Here is a 24307-nt window from a genome sequence, read left to right on the forward strand (position 1 = left end):
GTTCAATACATTAAGTTCATACTGGGGATTGTTTAGAACACTTGATCCTTTGTAAACCCTCAATGAATGTCATTTATTTTTGCTGCCTTTAGTTAACCCATAGGTTTCATAAAGGCTGGGATCTTTCATTCCTATAAACAATGCCCAAAGCAGCCAAATTCTAAACCTTGGTTGAGCAACCTGCAAGCAGGTTACCACCAACTTCTTATCAGAAGTAAGAGAACTGCTGTCCATTGAGGTTGTACTCTGGGTCAGATGCTGTACCAGACCCTGAACATATACTATCTTATTCTCATACCAGTGACAAGCATTCAGTTTTATTCTTCCCTTATTTTACTCCTAAGGAAATAGAGGCTACAAAAGAATAAAGCCACATGGCTACTAGGTAGTGGATTATGGAATCAGACACAGGTATATGGGTTCAAATGGCAGAGCCAAAGCCTATGCCAGGGAGAAAAAAAAATGAGTTCCTTTGGAAAGACAGTTTCCTGTCCATTCACGCTCTCCCCAGGGCAGAAAGATGACGCTTGCATTTAGAGAAGGATACCATCCTGCAGGGGAGGAGGGTGAGCATTTCCTCTAAAGCCTTTTCCCTCTTCGTTCCAGCCAGGCTTAAGGATCCAAACCACAAGCAAAGATGAAAGACCCTTGTTGATGAAGTCCTCTACCCTGGGAAGAAAAAAGATTAAAAAAGAAAGGAAAAAGGAAGGAAGGAAAGAACAGAGAGGGGGAGGACAGAGAAATCCTTGACAAATATTTTCTGTTAATAAATTCCATTTTGCCTCTAAAATGTTTGCCAACTATCTAAGCAGGACAAATATTTCACATACCAGGGCAAACCATCGCCGAAATGCCTCTCCAATCAGCCTGCCCGCAGACCCTGTTTCCATAACCTCCCAGGCAGCAGCTTCTGGTGGACTCTCTGTGGTCCTCCCCTGAGAAGGCCTTCTTCCCTGTGAAGGAGATTCAGGGGGATTGAAGCACGACTTCCCCCAGGCCAGGGCAGAGGGCCCCTAGCATCCCTGCATGGCTTCCCGTGTCCCCACCTTCCTCTCCTTTCCCCTTCCATTCTCTTCCCTCCTGTTATCTGGAATGTCCCCCAAAGGCTCATGTGTCCAAGGATTGGTTCCCAGTTGGTGGCACTGTTGGTAGGTGGTAGAAACTTCAGGAGGTGGGGCCTAGGTGGAGGAGGTGGGACATGTCCTTCAAGGGTACATTTTGTCCCAAGACACTCTCTCTTTCTCTTGCTCTCTCTCTGCTTTGCAGGAGGTGAACAGCTCTGCTCCACCATGCCTTCTCTGCCATGATGCTCTGCCTCACCTCAGGCCCAATCAGTGGAGTCAGCAGACCATGAAGTGAAACCTCTGAATCTGTGAGCCAAAACAAATCTTGCCTCCTTTTAGGTTGTTTTTCTCAGGTGTGTTTTCACAGTCAGGAAAAGCTGACTGACACCACCCCCTTCTTTCCTTTCCATCTCCTGATCCAGATGTTAGGACACTTGTCTTCATGGCTCTCCTGGTCCCTTCCAGCCTCATCCACCTCTCCACAGGTGGGAAGAGTTCTCTTCTTTCCCTTTCCTTTCTCCTCTCCCTCCATCTTCCTTTTCTCTTTGTTCTTCCTCATCTTTTCCCTCCTCCCAAACTTGGTTGGTTTTGCTGGACTGGGAGGGAAGGGGTTCTCAAACCATTAGCATCATGTTTCTACACTTCCAACCCTCTGCCTTCGTGCATTAATGGATCCAACATATCCAACATTAGGGCCTGCTGGTGGATTCCATTTTGAAAAGTGCACCAGGTCTCAGTATTGAGTTTGGAGACAATTCCAGTTAGTACCAAGGACTTGTTCATTTTGTTTTATTGAATTTGCTTAGGGATAGACCTTTTGAAGGTCCTGTGAGTAGAGGTATGCCAAGACATACACCATCCAGGGACTCTGGAAGCCATCTGCAGAATATCTGGATGAAAATGACAGGCATTTGTGAACATCCTTCTGCCAAGCTGGAGAGCAAATGTGGACCTAGTTAAAATGAAAATGAGGCCACAGCATTGGCTATTTTTTCTGATGGACTGTCTTTTCTACTTCCAGCTTGACTTTGCCCTTCCAGCTTGACTTTTGCCTGAGTAGAAAGAGGCTGACTTCTCTCACAGAGTCTTTACAGGACCAACTAGGGGAATTCATCCAATATGGCTGCTTGTCTCAGAAAGAAACATGTATTAGCTTCTGTGGCCTGGCCTTGGGGTGGAATAACTCTTATTTTCCCCTGATGGTATACTTTGGAAACTTTCTGAAAGCCTTATTCTATGAGATCACTTCCAACATTTATTCTTATTTATGTGTGAAATAACACTGATATGTAGCATTGGTTGGGCATGACCTCTAGGGCCTGGGCCCAACCTCCATTCAAAATAATCCTGCCTACCCCTCTCCTTTAGCAACTGTTTATTGGCACTTCCTATCATCTAGGCATGGTGTTAGATGCCAAGAATGCAATGATTATTATATAAGACAGAAAGATTCTTGCCTTCATGGAACTTATAGTCTAGTGAAAGAGACACAGAAACACAAATATATCTCAGTCAGTGTTGTGGAACAAGCTTAGTAAGAGTCAGCTTTGATCTTTCTGATATCACATACTTTGACTTTTGCAATGAAAACCTTCATTTCTTAGCATAAGCTATTTGACCTGGTAATTTCACTTCCAACATTTATTCTTATTTATGTGTGAAATAACATTGATATGTAGTTATAACAATATAATAGAATAATGTTTGGTTATAATGACATTATTGTTGTCAATGTAATTCTTATAATAGCAAATGATTAGAAATATCCCAAAAGTCCATTTAATAGGGCATTAGTCAAATTAGTATAATTTATCCACATAATAGAATTATTTTCCACTATAAAAAATCAAAATGAGGAAGTTATTTTTGTACAGACCCGCAGGAAGTAATCTTTAATAGATAATACTGAGAGAAAACAGCAAGGTAAAGAACAGGGAGTGTAGTGTGTTATCATGTGTGTGTGTTTGTACAGAATATCTGTGGAAGGCTACTAGATAGGGGAGCCACGTGGCTATGGGACAAGAGTTGAAATCAGACTGCTCACTGTGTTCTCTTTTTCACACTTTGACTTTTAAACATGTGGATGTAGAACTTCTTTGAACATTTTAATTTAACTTTTAAGGAGAACAGGGAAAGAACAGGAGACATGGCAAAATGACATGTGACTTTGTGTGGTGGCAAAAATCACACAGTTTTGTCCATTATTGGTGGTGGTAGGGATGATGCAGGTTCAATATTGCCAGGTTTTCCAGTTCTTCAAGAGAAACCAGAAATAATATGTTTGAGGAAGCATTTGGTATAAAATGTTGGCTTAAATAAAAAAAAATCAGGGTGACCGAAGCGGGTGTAGAACTGTATCCTGTTAGAGCCCATCAATGTGTAATCCTTGAGGGTCTCCAGCATCCCTTAGGAAGCTGCTGTGTTTTTTTTAGGAGAGAGGTGGTGAAGACCACCTGCAGGTGGTGGGATGCCAGGGCAGGAACAAATGTAGTGGATAGAGACAGTGTATGGTGGAGAGATGGGGAGGGGAGGTTAGAACACAGAGTCAAGTGACATCTGGATGTAGCAGAGAAAGAAGGCGCAAAGACTCTGAATTGGAGCTTGAGTGGTTTGTGGTAGAGTGATTAATATTCAGCCCGGTGTGAGAGTGGCTGCAACTTCAGAGACTTGAATTCTCATTTCTCTTCCACCATGTGGGGCAATATTTTAAAAAAAATCTTTAAATGTAGATGTTAGTATCTACCTTATGGGATAGATACTAAAAAAAAATGCATGTCAAATGTTCATACTGCTCAAAATGTTAGTTGTCCCAGACATTTGCTATTTTTGGTGGCCCTATTTCCAATTTAAGGAACTTGTTGCCTTTTAGAGTCTCTGGTCCTAATGGAGCTCACTCTCCCTCCAAGAGGCCAATGGATGATCTTATTCTCTTGGCAACAGCACCAATTTGGGGTGGTCCTACGACTAGGTCATGTGACTAGTTCTAGACCACCCAGAGCCCATTGGAACTGGACTGGGGTTAGAGGTGGGAGCCTGGACTGCTTCCACCATCTGGCCACCATGGAAGAGAACAGGTTTGAGGTGGAGCCAATCATAGTTCACAGAGCTGAGACATGAGGAGAAAGAAATCAAAGCCTGATGGCTCTCAGCTTACAACTGAGCTGGCAGCACTTTCCCTGTTGTCTTGAATAAATGTATTTAAGCAAACAAACAAGCACAGGTATCCACAGACAGAACACAGGCCACTTGGTGTCTGGTGTCCTGGCATCTTGAGACGCCCCAGCTTCCTAATTCCCTTGGAAACCCTGTGAGGTGGGAGGTAGTGAGACAGCTGAGAAGTCTTGGTGCGCACCTGCCACAGCCCTGTGGCGGCATTGTAGGAGGCTTCCAGATTAGTGAAAACATCCTCAGGTGTGAGCCAAAGGTGAAAGAGAAGGAGACAAAGGGCTGGAGACAGATGGGCGGGGGCAAGACTGGAGGGCTGAGGTGGAAACTGATGCTGCGTCTGGATTCCTGGGTGTGAAGCTCTGTTCAGGGCCCTGGGATTGCACGGCACTGAATTGAGTGGGTCACTGCCAGCGCCTCGCTGCCCCACATCACGTAGCCCCTGCGAGCACTAAAACAACAACTCTGGCATGGGGCACCTGCAGAGAAACATCAAAGGGCTGATGGTGTTCAGATGGGAGACCGTGAGGCCTCCCTGCTGGCCAGCACTGTGCCCTGAACTACCACCTGGCAAGACTTGTGTCTGTCTTTCATTGGAATGGTCAGGGTGGGCTTCAAGTTGCACTCATCTCAGTACCCTTCAGAGGAACCAGCTGAAAAAACTAGAATACAACGTGTTTTGCAAAAAGCAAACTAGAAGACTTCTATGGACTCTTCTTCCTAGAGTAGCAACCTTAAACACGTGCACAAAACTGGGGACAGAGGATCTGGGCAAACCCTGTTGTGAATTTAGAAAGCAGTATGGGTCTGAGCCCCTCAGAAAGATGTCAGTCTTTGGGCTGTTCCTTTCCCTGAGGGATGTTATGGGGATTGGGGTTAGTTGCCCTGACATCAGGTTTCCTTGCCCTGCTTCACTGGAGCTGCAGGCTCAAGGGCATGAGCCTGCAAATTAAAGGCTCTATTTGGGAGAAAGACAGCCCAGAGCTTCAAGCTTTGCAACCCAGCTCCCCTGCCTTTAAGGACCAAAGATGATGTACTGTGTTTCGAGGAGGCTGGCCCTTTAATTACTTTCCAAGCTATTAACTTCTAGATGATTCTGTGACAGCTTCTAAATGATCTGCCCTATTCTGTCCTCACTCCCTTCCAATTAAGCACCTGTGCAGAAGTCCCTGTGTCTCAGTTTGACTCATTGGGCAAAGAAGCTGTGTGTTGCCACCTCATACCTCAGACTTCCTTTGGGCAAAAAGAAAATCTGATTTTTAAGAGTAGGAGAAAAAAAAATGACTACTGGAGTGGTTGGAAGATTTAAAGGCTTCTTTGATTATATATATATATATTTTTTTTTGTGATGCTGGGGATTGAACCCAGGGCCTTATATGCAAGGCAAGCACCCTACCAACTGAGCTATATCCCCAGCCCTTAAAGGTTTCTTTGGATAATTTTTTAAAATTTATATATGACAGTGGAATGCATTACAATTCTTATTATACATATAAAGCACAACTTTCTATATCTCTGGTTGTATACAAAGTATATTGACACCAATTCATGTCTTTATACCTGTACTTTGGATAATAATGATCATCACATTCCACCATCATTAATAACCCCATATCCCCTCCCTTCCCCGCCCAGCTTCTTTGGATAATTAAAGACCTAGGTTGTGACCCTCACAGTGCCACTTATTAGCATGAGGGCTACTGAGCAGTTCAAATTAATTTATTCATTCAGTGAATACCCGATGAGAACTATGGGCCAAGTACTATGCTGTGTATCAAGGATTCAAAGCTGACCAGGGAATATTTTCTTCCTTCACAGGCCTATGGGGAGATAGGCAGCCAGTATAATTAATGACACCATAGGGTGATAGATATAGGAGGAACTCGGATTCATGGGGTTGTAGAAGAGGACCCCCTTCTGTGATCTTCCTTCCCTGTCTGTGCATTAACTGTGTGACAATACATCATTAAAAGAACGTGAGACTTTGACATATCTGGCAAGGTCATGCCTTGAGAAGGAACTTGGACTCAAAGCAAACACTGAAGAGCGCTTCTCTAACAGGTGCATTAGAATTAGATGCATTCAAATTAGGATGTGGTAGAGAGCTTGTTTATGAAGGTATATTCTTGGACCTGATTCTACAAGTTCTGATTGATTGGATTGGGGTAAGGCCTCATAAGAAGTACTTTGGGTTGATTCCGATGCAGTTGGTTCATGGGCCATGCTTCAAAAAAGATTGTCTCTAAAGTCCCGGACAACTCTAATGTAGTCAAATGTCCCTGACTATGTACCTGTACTTGGAGTTAGCAGATGTTCCTGAGAGGGCCTGGATTTTGGCTTCTCTCGCATGTATGGTATGTGCTTTGGTATGGGCTTTGACTTTTTTGCTATAGGACCAGTTAGTAATAATCGCAGGCTGTTGGTTTGTCAGAAATCATGCCTATTCATGCAGCTATTCTTCATTCAGATGCTTGCAGAGAAACAACTGCAATATGAAATCTAAAATAGTTTCTTGTTAGAAAATTCCATGAATGTCCTAAAGAAGACACCAGTGAAAAGTATTGGTGAACAGCCTGGGCTCTGAAGCCAGTATGCCCAAGTTTGCAATCTGAGCTTTTTCACTTACTGGCTTTGAGACATTGGACAACTTCACCTCTCCAAACCTTGATTTCCTTATATGAAAATGTAACTGGGAATAGCCCTCAAGGGGTGTTGCAGGAATTAAATGAGTTAACATGAAGGATAAGCACTTAGCACTTATAAAGAAGAAATACTACCTGTTATTGACAAAGCTGAGTGCACAAAAAATATCCAGGAACTAAATACCAAGAGGGAGCTGAGACTAGCAAAGCAAGAGAATGGTTGTCCCTCGTAGTTCCCACGGACAAGGGGTATTGGAGCTCGTGTTAGAGGGTTGAGTTTTAATACTGTCCAGGGACAGGAAGCAGTCTTGAGCCAGAGGGAGATGACATGTTGGCACTGAAACTTCCACATAAAGCCAGGACCCTTGAAGGACAACATGCTTTTAAAAATTGTAGGGCATAAAAAGTCAATCTCTAGTGTGGATAAATGAGAAGAAAACTTGTTTATCTTGAACTGAGCTCTAGCTCAGAAGGGGAAAATGTCTCCCTGAAGAATTCTAAACCACTGGCATGAGCTTTTGGTGGGTTTGGGGTTTGAATAAATAGTTCCTGTACAACCTAGAAATCCCTAGGCTAAGAAATAACATAAAATTTGGTCTGAGCCAATTATACTCTGTTAGAAGCAAACACTTTGATTACACTGATTTCTCCAGATTAAAGCCCTGCTGAAGATGAGCTCACAATCTGAAATCATGCAACACAAAAGAAAAAATATGAGCCAGAGTCTGCAGGTCCAAAAAACAGCAGGATTAGAACTTCTAGAACCTTAGATTACAGAGCTGTCATAGGAGATCATAAACTAGGTATGTTAAAATAGCTAATAACATACGGTGAACCTTTAAAAACAAAAAGTTCTAGAAAATGAATAAAATTAAATCTTAAACATAAAACAAATAGTACTTTTTTCTCAGAAATAAAAAGAAACAATCATTAAAAATTGAAACCCCATGAATAGGCTAAGTAGTCCACGGACTACTTGGTTGAGAAAGAATTGGAAAACTTGGGGATAAAGCTAAGAAATTATCTGGATGGTGAGACCAGAGATGAAAACTGAAAGAGATATTAGGAGAAAATGAAAAAGTCTACCACATATCGAGGAGGAATTCCAGAAGAGAAAATAGAGAAAGGTAATGGGGGTGAGGAAATGTTTGAAGAGAAGTTGATTGAGAATTGATGAAAGATGAGAAATTTTCAATTCAGAAACTACAATAAACCCTAAACTCGATAAATAAAACCCACTCATCTTTAGATACACCATAATGAAACTGCAGAACACCAAAGACAAAGAGAAACTTCATCAAAGAGACCAGAGGGGAAAGAGTGAGATCCCTCACAGCGGAGGGAGCCAAGAAGGACATGTGAATGGGAGCTCCAGCTGGGACTCATGGCCTGGGAATGGAGCCAGCACAAGTGTCCTACAGTGAATCAAATGTGACATGGTTGGTCAGAGGCTTCAAAAGCAGGCAGAAGACAGACTTGGTACAGAAGGGTTCTAGGAGCATTGTTGCAAGGATAAAATGAGACAAGATACATAGGCTTGTTAACTAAAAGAATTTTCCAAAGAATTGTTTTGCAGTGACTGTGGTGTGGAAATGAACCTATTCTGGGACTTTTTGTTCTCAATTCCAAGCTGCTGATTTGTTTTGTCTTGCTCCCCCCAAACCCCCTCCCCTTCTTTCTTTTCTAACAGCACAGAGAGGTTTTGCAACCATCTGAGGTGCTTTGAGAAAAGTGTTAAATCAGTTTTGAGCAAATGCTTTGCTCTTTCACTCTTGATGAACAATTCTATGTGCAGTGCTGACATTTTCTGATGAAAATGGAATAAATTATCCTACTTGTTTTTCACTCTTTATTACTTGGTCAGATTAGACTGATCCTAACTGATCCCCTCCCAGGCAGCACCAAACATGTGTATTCTCTGGGTCTGGGGAATTTCTCTGATAACTATGATTTCATATGCAGATTGGTATTTTTATGTAGCCTCCAGTCTTCTAAGCGGCTGTTGAAAAATGGGAATTTGGGAAGCATTTGCCCAAGAATCTTTAATAAAGAATCTGAACAGTCGGCTAAAGAATGTGAGTGAGTTAGCAAAGGCTGGCCCCAGGGCAATGAGGAGATGGGCTGGGTACCACTCAGCTTCCCTGTATCATTCACCCAGAAACTTTTATCTCAATGACCTGTGACTTGAGGACACATCTGGCCCAGGGAGAGCCTGTTCTTTCAACACTCTTTCTTTGATGACCGTGAGACAGTCAATGTACACAATGTGCTAGGGACACTGAGTACTCCAAAGTCCTGATGCCTGGAGCTTAGAATCTAGCATGAAATGCAGAGAAGCTGTTATGATATAGCTTTGTAAGTGCTAGAGGACGGCTGTTGTATCAGCACAATAATGGGAGACTTAAGAACCAAGACTTAAGAGGACTAAGAGCAGCTGAGGGAATCATAAAGAGAAATATATGTTGTTCCATTTTTATGGATCACCAAAATGAGAGGGGAACAGCAAGAAATGTTCCTGGTAAATCAGGTAGGAGCCAGCTCAGAAACAATCCTGTAAGCCGTGGTCAGAAGAAGCCTTGATCTGGAGGACTCTGAAGGGTATTGTGCAAGAACCTGTTCGGATTTTCTTTTCAGAAAACTTAGGATGTGCTGACTGAGGAGACATTAGGGAGAGAAACGGCAGGCAGGGAAATCCATCAGGTGGCTTATGTGTGATTATAGGAGGACCCAGGTGGCTGCCATGGAGATGCTCAGCTGTTTCGGCAGGAAGCTTGGTAGGGCTTGATGTCTGATATGGGCTTTCATGAGAGAGAGGGATAGTGTTCTGAGTTCTGGCTTGAGCATTAGGAAGTTGATAGGAAGAAGTTCTCTTCCCCTGTGTCAGGACAGAGCTATAATCTGCAGGGGAGCAGAACAGATAACGTTCAAGGAAACCTGGGGCCATCTTCATGGGTGATCAACCTGTGGGCTCTCACAGGCTCACACTAGGAAGGACCTTGTGCTTGATTGAAAGCTCTGATGGCCATCTTGAAATCTGCAATAATCTTATCTTTAAACTCTGTGTGTTGTAAGCAGAGACTGATGGGACAATGGAGCACGATTATGAGCAGAGGAGATATGTGCAAATGTATCTTCTGTTCCTGTCTGCACCCTTCACTTAAAACATTCAGGATGCCCATGAGCACTAAATCCCAGTGGGCACCTTGGGCATGGAAGTTCAGAGACTCAGATGGGTACAAGATTGTACGTCTGGAAGCTGGTGGCTTTTAGTCTCACTGAACACTGGGATTCCCCACTCCTGTCCCCTGTAAACATGACTGTGAGTGGGGCACTGATGGCCCTGAAAAACCATGCTTGCTATTCAAATCAGAACTTGTTTCAAATGCAGAAAGAAAGTGTTCTGAGACACAACACGACTAGGGAAGAATTCTTAGTCATTTTAGCTAATCATGAAATGATTGACCCATGCAAATGATGACCCAGAAGGGAAGGGAGCTACCAGGCAACACAGTTTCCTTCAGGTAGAGAGTGTTGGCTGGATGCACATAACTCAGGAACAGTTGAGTTAGTTTTGTGCAGTGTTTTTGGTTTTTTTTTTTTTTTTAATTTTTTTAGTAGTCGATTTACCTTTATTTTTTTATATGCAGTGCTGAGTATCTAATCCAGTGCCTCACACATGCTAGGCAAATGCTCTACCACTGAGCCACAACCCCAGCCCATGATTTTTACTCTTCTGGCAAGAATGAAATAAATTTGCATGTCTGAGCTACAAAATGCAAATTGCATAATTTCAGTGATTCTAAGTTAATATTCTTATATTTGCATTTAAAATTGGTGTTGCACAATATAAAGCAATATAAACAGCAATTTCATGCTAATAATCTGAAGGTTTAATTTTTGTTTACTTAGATGATATCTAATAGTAAATAAAAACATTGTGACAGCAAGAATGCAAAATGGTATGGCCACTTTGGAAGACAGTTTAGCAGTTTCTTACAATGCTAAATATTGTCAGCAATCACACTCCTTTACCCAAATGAGTAAAAAACTTGTATACACACAAAAACCTGCATATGAATGTTATAGGATCATTGGTTATAATTGCTAAAATTTATAAGTGAATGAGATGTTTTTCAACATCTATTTGTGAATGGGTAAATAAGTTGTGGTATATCTAGGCAGTGGAATATTATTTAGCAACAAAAAGAAATAAGATATCAAGCCATGAAAAAATGAGATATCAAACCTTAAATACATATTGCTTAGTGAAAGAAGCCAGTCTGAAAAGACTATATATTGTATGATTCCAACTATCTGATATTCTAAGATAGGCAACACCATAGAGTCAGGGAAAAAGATCAGTGGTCACCAACAGCGTGGGGGAAGGGGAAAAGGACAGGAATGAGTAGGTGAAGCACAGTGGATTTTTAGAGCAGTGAACTATTCCATACGATACTGTAGAGATGGATACAGGACATTATGCACTTGTCAAAAACCGTAGAATGTACAACAAAGAGAGGCTGCTTACACATCGTGGCTGGCGACGGTAGCCCCGACTCTGTTGTCGCCACCCAGAAGGCAGCCAAATGCAAGAGCTAAACTTATCTGCCTCTATTTTCAAACAGACTCATGTTCAACTTTTGGTCATGGTGGGGAAAAAAAAAAAAGCTGGGAAGATTTCATTAATCCTTATTTTTTTAAAAGTCAATATAAAATTATAGCAAAAAAAAAAAAAAAGGAACCTGATCTTTAGTAGCACAGCTGGAATAACTTGCAGAGATGGCTGTGGCAACAGTGAGAGATTTAATTCAGTTGGTCTTCTGTGGTCGTTGGTTATCCACTTGTCTCCGCAGTAATGGAAGCTACACATGTTTTTAAAGGGACTGAGAAGCTGCTAGAGGTTTGGTTTCCACAGCAGTGACCCAACATGAACCAAGGAGCTGGGGACCTTGTCATCTTCCAAGATCTGAGTAGAACATGCTTTTGAAGGGTGTGTAACGTTCAGTCCTCAGTGTGACTATTCAAAAATGTTTTCTAGAGCTGGGTGTGGTGGCGCACGCCTGTAATCCCAGTCATTTGGAAGGCTGAGGTAGGATGAACGCAAGTTCTGGGCTAGCCTCAGCAATTTAACAAGGCTCTAAGCAATTTAGCAAGACTCGCCTCAAAATAAAAATAATAAAAAGGGTTAGGGATGTATCTCAGTGGTAAAGTACCCCTGGGTTCAAAAAACATTTTTCCTTCTGAAGACATAAGGTACAACCCTCTTGCTGATACTCATTCCCCTGCTGAAATGTGCTTGGGACTTCAGTGGCTTGACTCAATTCAGCACTTCTCTTATTCTCTTAAGAATTTCATGAAGCCACTGGGCACGGTGGTGCATGCCTGTAATCCCAGGAGTTTGGGAGGCTGAGGCAGGAGGATCTCCAATTCAAAGCCAGCCTCAGCAACTTAGTGGGACCCTGTCTCAAAATACAATATAAAAAGGGCTGGGGATGTGACTCAGTGGTTAAGCACCCTTAGGTTCAATCCCCAGTACCTCATCTCCTGCCAAGGAAAAGAATTTCATGAAGCCTTCTCACCAAGAGTATCCACACCACACAGGGATTTTCAGGAAGAAATAGGGGTTTATATGCACTTTTTCCAAATGAAGCAGTGTATTGTATGGGACATATGATTTCTTTTTTTTTTTTTTTATTGGTTGTTCAAAACATTACAAAGCTCATGACATATCATCTTCCATACATTTGATTCAAGTGGGTGACATATGATTTCTGAATGTTGGTACTAGTATACTCTGAATTTCCCAGAGTTGGGTAATCAGTGGACCTGATCAAATCCTGGAAATTTTGACAAATGAGGCCGACCTACAGTTATGAACAAGTCCTGCATGAAAGGTGGTATTGCCATGAAGGATGTCTTCATGAGAATGGAATTCACGACCCGATGCCAGGTTCTGTCATTGATGCCACAGTGTTTGTTAAATCCTTGTGGGTAATTTGATCGAGTGGAATGAAAGTGGACAGAATGCACTGGACTATTCACATCACTCCAGAACCAGAATTTTCTTGTTAGCTTTGAAACAAACTCATGTCAGACCTCCTGTGATGACCTGATGGGGAAATTGTAGAAGTCTTCAGGTCAGGAAAATCTGTGTTTGTTAATCAGAGTTTTAAATGCTGCACAGTGTTTTCTTCAGCCCCCAAGACTGAAGATTTTAAATGTCTTGATTGCCAGAGTGCTGTTCAATGATTACAATTTTGCTTTTACTAATCTTGCTAAGAAGCAGCAACAATAGCAGCGTTGATGAAGAAAAATGAAGAAAAAACACCAAAAGAGAACACACATCGAAAGTGATGGCTGCTTTCTAGATGTCAATGTTGGGGTCCTTGCTTTTCATAACCACAACCTTGTAGTTGCAGAAAAGCCTTCATAATGATAAGAGCCCAAGTAATGATAGTGTAATCATTCTGAACTGAATGCATTATTCTGTCAAGGACTTAGATATCTTGCATGAATTCTCCCTTCTGTGTGTCGGTATTTGCTATAGTTTCTATCTTAAGTGTCTTCCAAAGGTCTAGGTGGTAAAGGCCTAGTCCCCACGCATGACACTACTAGGTGGTAGGTAGTACCTTTAAGAGGTGGGGCTTGGTGGAGGGGTCTTATAGTCTCTGAGGGGGCGGTGCCCTTGGAGGGGATATTTGGACCCCAGCTTCTTTTTATTTTTCTACTTCCCAGTCATCAGAGGAGTGTTTTTGCTCTGCCACACATTTCCACCATGATGTGCCACCAGAGGCCCAAGGCAAGGGAGCTGACTGGTCATGGATTGAAACCTCTGAAACCGTGAGCCAAAATAACCTTTTTCTCTGTATAAGTTGATTATCTCAGGTATTTATTATGGTGACGAAAGCTGACTAGCACAGCATTCTGTGCTGTTCTTGACGTGAAATTGAAGTGCACATAGAAAAACACATTTTACTATGTGACACTTTACCATAGTTGTGAAAATGGTCTATTTGGCTTGTGCACAGCATACAGTTTCTCCCAGTATCATCTGAATTCCTCCACAGATGAATTTTCATCCTTATTAGGCATTGGCCTCAGCCGGGATTGTTCAATTAAATCGCTGGGATTGTTCTATTAAATCGCTGTCAGAGTTGGGTGTATGTGACGCAATGCCTGTAATCCCAGTGACTTGGGAGGTTGAAGCAGGAGGATCACAAGTTTGAGGCGAGTCTTGGCAACTTAGTGAGGCCCTGTCTTAGAAAATAAAAAGGATGGTGATGTAGCTCATCCATGAGTTCAACTCCCAGTACTAGTTAAATAAATAAAGAAGCTGCTGCCAGAATCTTATATCTGATTACCCCCACTTCCTAGAATATATTTCATATTCATGTTATGAAAACCAATTTCTGTATTATAAAGATAGTTTTTACAACAGTAATTAAAGTTTTTTTTTTTTCCCCACAAGTCAAATCTTCCTTTGTGTGTGTGTGTGATCCTGGAGACTGATCCTGGAGACTGATCTATATCCCCATCTTTTCGTTTTTAATTTTGAGAGAGGGTCTTGCTAAATGGCCCAGGCTGACCTTGAATTTGGGATCCTCCTGCCTGGGATTACAGGCATGCACCATCATGCCCAACAAGTCTAATTGATTGTAAAGGCTAGAGAAGTAAATGTAGCTCAGTGGTAGAGCATTGTCTAGCATGTGCAAGGCTTGGGTTCCATTCACAATACTGCAAAAAAAAAAAAAAAAGAAGAAGAAAAGATTCCAGTTATTCATTTTGTGCACCATTATTTAAACATTACTACTCCCGCATTTGTAGTCCTTTAATTGATTTCTGGTCCCCCAAATAAAGCAATACACTGTTGCACTTGGGTTCATGTAATAATCTCATGCCTAGGTAGAGAAGTGCAGGGGATGCTTCCTGGCTTAATTTTCTTTAAGGGCATGGAGATTTGGCCTCCTTTTGAGTGGCATGGGCTCTTTTGGAAGACAGTGACAAAAACAATTTTCCCCAGTGTGGATTAGCAGGGATGATCCAGGAGAGTCATAAACTGAGATTAGGGAACTGACTGAACTCTATGGTAACCATGTGCTGCTCTGGGCTCCTCAGCAAATGAGAGAACTTCTAAAGAGTACCATACCTTTACAAACTTGCTAAGTAGGGAATCATATAAAAGAAATGTTTATCACTAAACTGATTAGGAAAGAAATCTAGCATAAAAGTTGTACTTGATTCAGTAAGCCAGGCCAGCGTGGATCATTTGCTTTAACTTTGACTTTAGCAGCCATTTCTACAAATTCCCATTAGTAGTGTACTGTCAACTGTTGCTCAAAGCAGAAGCCAAGGTTTTTCCATCTTCTGATCATATGACACATGGGAGTGTTCTGACTTCATCTGTCCCTTTAACTATGGTCTCCTTTCACTGTGGCATTCACAGGATCAAATAAATGACTGTCCAGAATGAGAACATCCAGGTTATTCAGATATACACCATGAAGCAGAATATATGAAAGAATGAATACATAAAACACAACATAACAGGGTTCCAAAATATTCAATGGGAAATGTTGAGTAATGCAGGCTTTCTAAAGTTGATCTTTTTAAGCTACATTTGGAAATACTATGGAATTTTCTCCACTGAGAGAACAATGGTCAACTAAATTTTATATTTGTTGTCCTCACAATTTTTTTTTTTTTGGTAATAATTTCTGGTTCTGCATCAAAACCAGAAATTATTGTTATTTTTGTCTTTACAAATGAAACCCTTTTTTGTGTGTTTCTAAACATGAAATCTGCTTAGTTTACAATCAAGTGGTTGGAATTTCCTTTTAACTTTTATTTTAAGCACATTGTTGATGGAAAGTTTCATTGAGGAAACCTGAATCAATGCAATCAATTTGATTCTGTACTGAGCAGGGCACCTAATATCTCAAAGAGCTGTTTTGAGAACCAAAACTCAAAGTGGATCTTTTTCTTCAACAGTATCCCAGTAGATTTAATGATGTTTATTAGCTAGAGGTATTTTTTCCCTAAAATATTTAAGAATTCTAATGTTTAAAATCCACAAAAATTTGTATGAAACAAAGCCTAGAAAAATAAAAACTGTAAATCCAGCATAATCTAATCCTAGCATGATAAAGAAAGTTTTGGGTGCCATAATTTCTGCCTTCATTGTTGGACTGAAATAAGTTGAAATGTCTTTCTATACCACATTTTAAGCTCCAATAAGAATTTGTTTAGGGCTGGGGATGTGGCTCAAGCGGTAGCGCCCTCGCCTGGCATGCGTGCGGCCCAGGTTCGATCCTCAGCACCACGTACAAAGATGTTGTGTCCCCCGATAACTAAAAAATAAATATATATATAAAAAAAAAGAATTTGTTTAATTTTAAAAAGGGCAAACCCTAATATGACTACTGACTTTAGTTAGTAGTAATGTGTCCATATTGGCTTATTAATTGTAGCCAATGTAGCACACTAATGCAAAAGTAGAGAAAGGGTATATGGGAGCTCTCTGTACTTTCTGCTCATTTTTTATGTGAAAAATAAATCTATCAGCTGGAAAAAAAAATTTAAAAGAAACCTTAGTTGCGTAACATATTGACTTTGGGGCAAGTGATTAAGAAGCAGAGGTGACAAACTCTCTAGAAAGTCCCCAGAGTGACCAGCAGGCCTCTTTCTCTCAGCTTGGCCCCCCTTCTTTGTCAACAAGGAGTGGAGTGATCAAGGACTTTGTCACATGCTGGTACTTCCTCTGGGCACTGCCTGGACTCCAGGTGGTCTTTGCCAGAGACTCAAGTGGTTTTTTTTTTTTTTTTTTTTTAACTCTGGGTAGGGCATGTTTTCCCTGCAAATCTAGAATTCATGGGAGTCTCTGGGCATCCAGTTGGTTGTTGGCATTACCAGGAAAATAGGCTTTAGGAGACTTGGGATAGAGCACTGGCTTATTATGCTCAAAGTCTTGGGTCCAATCCCAGCATCAGAGAGAGAGAGAGAGAGAGACAGAGACAGAGAGACTGACTTTAGGACCCTCTCTGCCACTCACTGGGTTATCTTGAACAAGCTGCTTCACCTCTCTGGGACCCTCTTGACCTATGTATAAATGAAACATGATGGGAAGAGTTAGGCGAGTTTTCTAAGAAAGCTGTCAGAGAACTTCTGTATGTAGTAGAGGGAGCGGGCTCCTGTGGCTCAAAGCAGGGAAAGAACCCTGAGTCTCAGCTCACCTCCCACCTGTCCTAACTCATTGGTACCCTTGAGCAAATTCCAGAAACCCCCAGATACTATGGAGCACAGTTTGAAAACCCCTGTCTAGTCCACTTCCTCATTTTATAAAGGGAAGGGCAAAGGATTTACTCAAGGTCACACAAGGAGTTAGCAGTCATGACAGAATCAGGCCTGTGGCCTCCTGACCTCTAGGTCAGTGCTCTTTCCCTTCACGGTTTTGTCCCAATCTGTTGTGGCCACTTTTTGTTTATTGAGTGGGAAACACCCTACAAGCCCAAACATGAGCTCTGCCCTCTGGGAATGGAAACAGCAGCCCACACACAAATCGTTGCCCCCATCCAGGACTCCAGTGAGACAGCTCTGACTCTGGCAGGTTGTTTGTGTTTGAAACCAAGCAAAAATGCTTTTGGAGCTGAGTGCAGGAGCTGGAATTACACCTGTAATTCCAGAGACTCGGGAGGACGAGGCAGGAGGATCACAAATCCAGCTTGGGCAATTGAGTGAGACCCTATCCCCAAATTTAAAAATAATAATAATAAAAATAAAAAGGGCTGGGGATGTACCTCAAAGATAAAACACTCTGGGTTCAATTCCCAGTGCAAAAAAAAAAAAAAGCAAGTCCTTGAGTTCTCAGGGCCTCTGGTACGATAAAGCTCTGTCCAGGACTGGGATGAGCTGTTGGTTTAGATTTTCAGGCAACCTTAATCACACTCTATTCAAGGCCATCTGACCTATTTCTACTTGTGAAATGGGAAGGGGAACAACATCAGAAGACAGTGCCAGAGAGAGGAGAGGTTTTGAACCTATTAGAAGGGCATGCTCCCAATGCTCCCAGCATGGCTAAGGTGAAAACAAACTAGGCTTGCAGCCAATGACAGCATAGTAGAAATGGCACTACCCACTTGGAACATGTACTGGGGTAAACCCTTTGGATCTCCGGGAATACTAAAAACAACCTTGAATGGACTTACTCTTATCACATTGTACAGATGAGGGAGCAGAGGCTCAGGGGAGGGAGGTCACTCGGACAAAGCATCAGAACTGTGATTAGAACCCAGATAAGCTCACTTCAAAGCCCAAGTTCATAGGTTCATATCAGGATGACCAAAGGCAATATATTGTAATGTGTTTTGAAAGATCCTATGGGTAGGCTGGGGTTATAACTTAGTAGTAAAGTGCTTGCCTTGCACGTGTAAGGAACTAGATTCGATCCTCAGCACTACATAAAAATAAATAAATAAAATAAAGGTATTGTGTCCATCTACAACTAAAAATATTCTTGAAAAATCCCATGGGTAGTATAAATAGCTTGTGGATCACATTTTTTTCCATAGCTTTCTGCCTGACCTTTAACCTTCTGCCAATTTTGCTGTTTTCCCCCCTCCCATAACTTCTCAATTAATTTAGGATACCAAATAAAATGGCTGAAGAATATAGATCCAGTGATTCTGTAAACCAGGTATATTGTCGTGGTTCAGAGACCTCTAGGGATGGGGCAGGAGGAGTGCTGGTTGAGACATTAACAGCCAGAGATGGAGTAATGGATATAGATCATCTGCAGGATTTATCCCATCCCCAGAGGGTAATAAGCACTTTGAGGGTAGGGAACATGTTAGCAGTTAACATCTTAAAGTCACAACATGTTTTAACTGGAAGGAACATTGGAGGTGACTTCATCCTATAACTTTATCCACAAATGGGGAGGCAGAGGCTCAGACAGGGAAAGGGTCATGTTCATGGTCACCAGTTCCATGGTGGCAGAGCCAGCTCCAGACACTAGTTTTCTGACTACTTCACCATGGTGTGCTATTGTACTCGACAATGACTAGGTGCTCAATATGCTGATGATTCATCCCGCGATTTTTACCACTAGCTCAGCTGTCTCTCCAGAACTCTTGACTTGTTAATCCCACTTCCTACTCAGCATCTCTACTTGGATAAGTAACAGCCATTGCCACATGTCCAACACTGAACAGGGAGAAGACTGTGTGCATGTGTGGTGTCAGGGGACTGGGAGTCAGCACTTGTCACACATTAGCTTTCTCTTGGCTAGAAACACTGCTCTAGCCAATATTTGGGGTGCTAATAGATTACACATAGTGAGAGCAGGCATGTGTGCTCTCTGTAGCAGATGACAAGAAGCAAAGTTGACATTGTGTTGGGGAAATTTCAGAGCCTGTCTTTACTCTTGCACATGCTGGCCACTGAATATATGTGCATATTTAATGTCAGAGAGTGTTCTAACACATATCATTGATAGGTTGAGACTGCTATGTTCGATTCCACTTAATATAAAACAAACTGTTTGTTTCTGAGAAAGAATTTTATTATGGCCTCTGTAGTGCTTTATATATATATTTTTTTAAAAATCTGATTTTCTTTTTAAGGGCTTTATCCTATTGGGATTGCCTATGTGAAAAAAATTTCAAATGCATCACAAAGTGGGAGAATGATATTACTTTGTATATATAATTGATCAGAGGTTGAATGAGCATCTACCAAATACAGATGCCATCATTGATGCTAAGTTTCTCCCTCTGACAAAGATAATCAACACATTCAACTGCTCTGTAAGTCGGTGATAACAAGACAGTGTAAGCCCTCCAATTTTCTATGGCAGGAAATCATGCATCTGGTGTCCTTAATGGCCAACCAATTTGTTTAGCTGACAGAAGGAGTGCTGGTTGGGACAGGAAAGGCTCCGGAAGGTGTAGTCCTTAAGCATCTCTAAAATGGGAGATTGTGTTTCCCATAAAACAATCCTTCCTCCTGATTTCTGCAGTTGAGTTACCATATGCACTTTGAATAAAGAGTAATATAAATCAGGTGTGCTGGTAAATAAAGAGTAATATAAATCAGGTGTGCTGGTGCACACCTGTAATCCCAGTGACTTGGAAGGCTGAGACAGGAGGATCACATGTTCAAGGCTGACCTCAGCAACTTAGCAAGATCCTAAGCAACTTAGTGAGAACCTGTCTCAAAATAAAAAATGAAAAGGACTGGGGATGTGGCCCAGTGATTAAGCACTGTTGGGTTCAATCCCTGGTACCAAAAAACAAAAACAATAAAAATAATAATATAATCAAGAACTATGTCATTTATGCTGCCTTCTAACCTTAACTGAAGATGGGCCATCCATTAAAGAACCCCTCAGAAAGTCTTCCTGGCATTTATTATGTTTCCTCTTGTAGTATGAGAACAATTATATTCTAAAGCAAGGCATGGTGGCACAAGCCTGCAATCTTTGGCAACTTAGCAAGACCCTGTCTCAAAATTTAAAAAGGGCTAGGGGAGTAGCTTAGTGGTAATGTGCCCCTGGTTTGATCCCCAATACCTGCCCCCCCCACTAAATTATATTCTAAACTTTATAGAATAAAAATTAAGTATAAAACAGAAAAGAAAAAAAAGGGATGCAGAAGAAGACCAAGGCACAATCAAGTTCTCGGTGACAAGTACATCCCACGTGTGGTTCTTCCGCATCCCTGGGGAAGCTGTCTTCCCTCCTGAGGGATTTTCCTTACAGTGAGGCAAGCCCAATGGCCCCTGAGATGAACACTCTATTATTTCATGAGTTGTGCCCCACCCAGACTGGAGGCCAAAGGTGACTTTGTCTCTTGTCTTCAATGTATCCAAGGATTCTGTCCCAACAATGGAAGAAGAGAGCAAAGGAAGAGTAAAATGAACCTCGGAGGCCTGTTGTAGTTTGAGAGAAAAGGAATCAGCAAGGGGTTGAGTGAGGTCTTGCTGTGACGTGCAGAACATGATGAGGTTGCTTACAAGGTGTTTTCATTTTTTCTTTCTTTTTTTCCATTTGTTTCTTAAAAATATTCTTTTAATCAGCTGCTCATTTATCTAGTGCTGTGAACAAACCACTCCAGAACTTAATGGCCTAACCCTAACCCTAACCCTAACCCTAATCCTAACCCTAACCCTAACCCCTAATGGATGAGAAGTCAAGGGTCCTGGGTTCCAGTCCTAATGGCCTAACATAAGCTCCTTTTATTTATGAGTTTTCAGTTTGGTGGGGCTCACTGGGCCGGCCTTCAGGGGATCTTCCAGGGTCTCCTAGGCAGCCGCATCAGCGACTGTAGAACCCTGACCTTAACTCCTTGTGGTCTTTGACCTTCAAAGAGGCTAGTGGGCTCCTCTTCACATGACAATGACAGCGTCCCAAGAGAGTGAAAACAAACCCTGCAAGGCCTTTTAGGACTAGCCCCCAAGTCATAGAGTGAGGCTTCTGCCACATTCTGTTGATCAAAGTTAGTCCCAAGGCAGCTCACATTCAAGGTATGGAAAAGTCAGCTCCCCCTCCTGACTGAAGCCCTACGTGTACTTGACCCAGCAAAGGGAGGTAGGCACAGGGGAGGCGTGTCCACTATCAGCACCCTAAAGCCATTGCCAGGGTTAATTGTTAGAGCCAAAAAGGACCAGGACTGGAACCCAGGACCCTTGACTTCTCATCCAAACCTTTTCCCACTGAGCCCATTGTTCCCAGCTTCAAATGTGGAGAGCCTCCTGCCCCAAGGGAGCCCCAGCTTCTTCCCGCCCTTCCCCAATCTTCACGCACTATTTTTATATGCGTTCTAGACTCAAAACATTCTCCATAAATTTTAATGAGTTGGTAAGGAATTTCTATAGTGAAAACTTTTTTTTTCTTCCTGAAGAAAAATCAAATAACAGCAAACACTTCATCAGAGGGGCGTCTGGGAGAGCAGCCATTTTTTAAAAGAAGAGTACACGAAGTCACAGGCACAGCTGATTCACTTTGCAGTGTTACCATACATGCCTAACTAAATATGGAATGCCAGGAAATACTCCCTGTGCATCATGTTCCAGAAACTAACTTTGCAAGTGGTCTTTTAAGATGTGCACATTTTGTGTATTTGAGGTTTATAATATCTATTTCCCTCCTAGCACACTGAACTACTACTCATGCATTTAATTCATCAGCATTATCAAAGGGAAGTCCTATTAAGTACATAATTTCAGATGGGGCAGGGCAAAGAGAATTCCCCAGGCCTCATCCTTCCTTCTAGAACAGTGGTTTTCTACTAGGAATGATTTTGTCCCCAAGAGGACTTTTGTCAATGTTGGCAGCACTTTGTATTGTGAATTTTGGAGGCACCTACTGGGTAGAAGCCAGGGATATTGCTAAACATCCTACAATGCACAGGATGGACCCCCAGACAAAAAAAATAGTGTGGCCTAAAATGTTGCTCGTCCCACAGTTGGGAAACCCTGCTTGAAGAATTTGGGATTATGACCTGGGGCTCACCTCTTCCATGTTAATGAAAATGTAACTGTGGAGCTCTATTGGAAAAGTTGCTTTCCTCCATTCAAATGTGTTTTAAAATATTTGGAAGAACAGGCACATGGGAGCACATTTCTGGTAGGAGTTAAGTTATGAAATATGTAGTTTAAGGGAGATTATTTTCCATGGTGATGAGGCATCCATCACAAGGGCGGGACAACTAAATACATTAAAGTATAATTGCCAGGTAAATATTTTTTCTGACTCCAAAGAGATGCCATGGGGTTTTACTCAGGGATGGGGAGCTCAGATTGGCTGCTACTTGTCCTTCATTTTTCTGATTCTGCTCTGGAGGATGGTCAGCATGCCTGATAAAGAAACAAGGCTTTGGAGACCCTTCCCCATTACTAATGGGGAACTAGGCTCTTCCCATAAAAGGCCTGTGTAGTCAGGCCTGGTGAGACCAGGAGGGTCTGTCCTTGTCAGCTTCTGAAATAGGTGGTTGTGGAATCAGATCTTCTCTCCAAGGAGTCCCTTGGCGATCAGCTTGAGCCTGGCCAGGTGTTGGTAGGTAGTCTTATCTTGTTGTGAGGGCCAGGAAGTCTGGCCCAAGGAACTTACATGATCTAACTACATATAACTGGGAAGAACCGAAACAGTTCCTGAAGCCCTGTCTTCTCCTTTCTAGATTGGGTCACTTTCTCATTGACCAGGTATGTTGGAAAAAGCACTGGATGGAAAGTAAAAAATAACACCAAGTTTTCTGTGACTTTGGACAAGTATTTTTTTTGGGGGGGGGTAGGTACTGGGGATTGAACTCAGGGGTACTCAACTACTGAGCCACATCCCCAGCCCTATTTTGTATTTTATTTAGAGACAGGGCCTCACTGAGTTGCTTAGCTCCTCACTGTTGCTGAGGCTGGTTTTGAACTCGTGATCCTTCTGCCTCAGCCTCCTAGCCCCTGGGATTACAGGTCTGTGCCACTAAACTCAACTGGACAAGTATTTTAACATCTCTACAACCACATCTTATCTTCCGTAAATAGCAATAATAACTAGGGTGTCCATGATCTCTGATAATTTCCACAATCTTGCTAGAGGCACCATCACCCTCAAGACTTTTGAGAATTCTAGTTTCTTCCATCTACATGGATGAGGGGTGGCTGACAGATGGAGGATAGAAGGCTGCTGCTGCGTGGGTGAGGGGTGAGGGAGAACAGGAGCTGCTGCTTCAACTTAGGCTCTCTATACTGGAGCATCAAAGAGGCAGAGAACAGAGAGGGTGTGATGGCATGAGCCACACAGGATGGTGGATAGATTGGGACTGTAAAAGCAGCAAGAATAGAAAATTCAAGCTCAGGAGAAGCTATACAGAATGCTGAAAAGCATCATCTCAACTCTTTAGTGTACAGAAAGTGTCATCCATCCATCCATCCATCCTTCCACCCACCCCTCTATCCATCATCCATTCATTGAGTTTAGGCTCTGCTCAGGCACCCAGTGGAGAGCTAAAGTTAACTGGTTCCCTTCCTTTCTGGGGTTTGATGTGGATTAGGGCATGGGTGTGGGCATCAACCACCTGGGTTTGTTTTTCAGCTCTGCCAGTTTATTGGACAAATTCTTTCAGCTATCTGTAAAGTTTGAATAATGACAGTATTAAAAGTATTCTCAGAGGATCCAGTGAAATAATTTAGATAAAGAATGTAGCACAAGATGGATTCAGAATGAGCATCCCATCAATGCTAGCTATTGCCATTTCTGTTAAGGGATGAGACAGATGGAGATGTAACCAGGCCACTGTTAGTTCTCCATGGAGCCCTGAAAGATGGTACTCGTTGAAAGTATCTGGAGTAGTAAGTCTCAAAACAAACAACAAAGAATGAAAAAGATGACCTCCCCCCAAAAAAGCCATTATGCATTTATGTATATGGCTGGTTTTGTTATTGTTTATTTTG

The 24307-nt window shown here is 42.1% G+C and overlaps 1 pseudogene; it reads left to right on the forward strand.

Moving 5' to 3' along the window:
- The first annotated feature begins 5769 nt into the window (after positions 1-5769).
- Positions 5770-16091, forward strand: LOC125618220 (annotated as a pseudogene).
- Positions 16092-24307: the final 8216 nt, after the last annotated feature.

This window comes from Marmota marmota, unplaced genomic scaffold (genome assembly GCF_001458135.2).
Source record: "Marmota marmota marmota unplaced genomic scaffold, marMar, whole genome shotgun sequence".
NCBI lineage: Eukaryota > Metazoa > Chordata > Mammalia > Rodentia > Sciuridae > Marmota > Marmota marmota.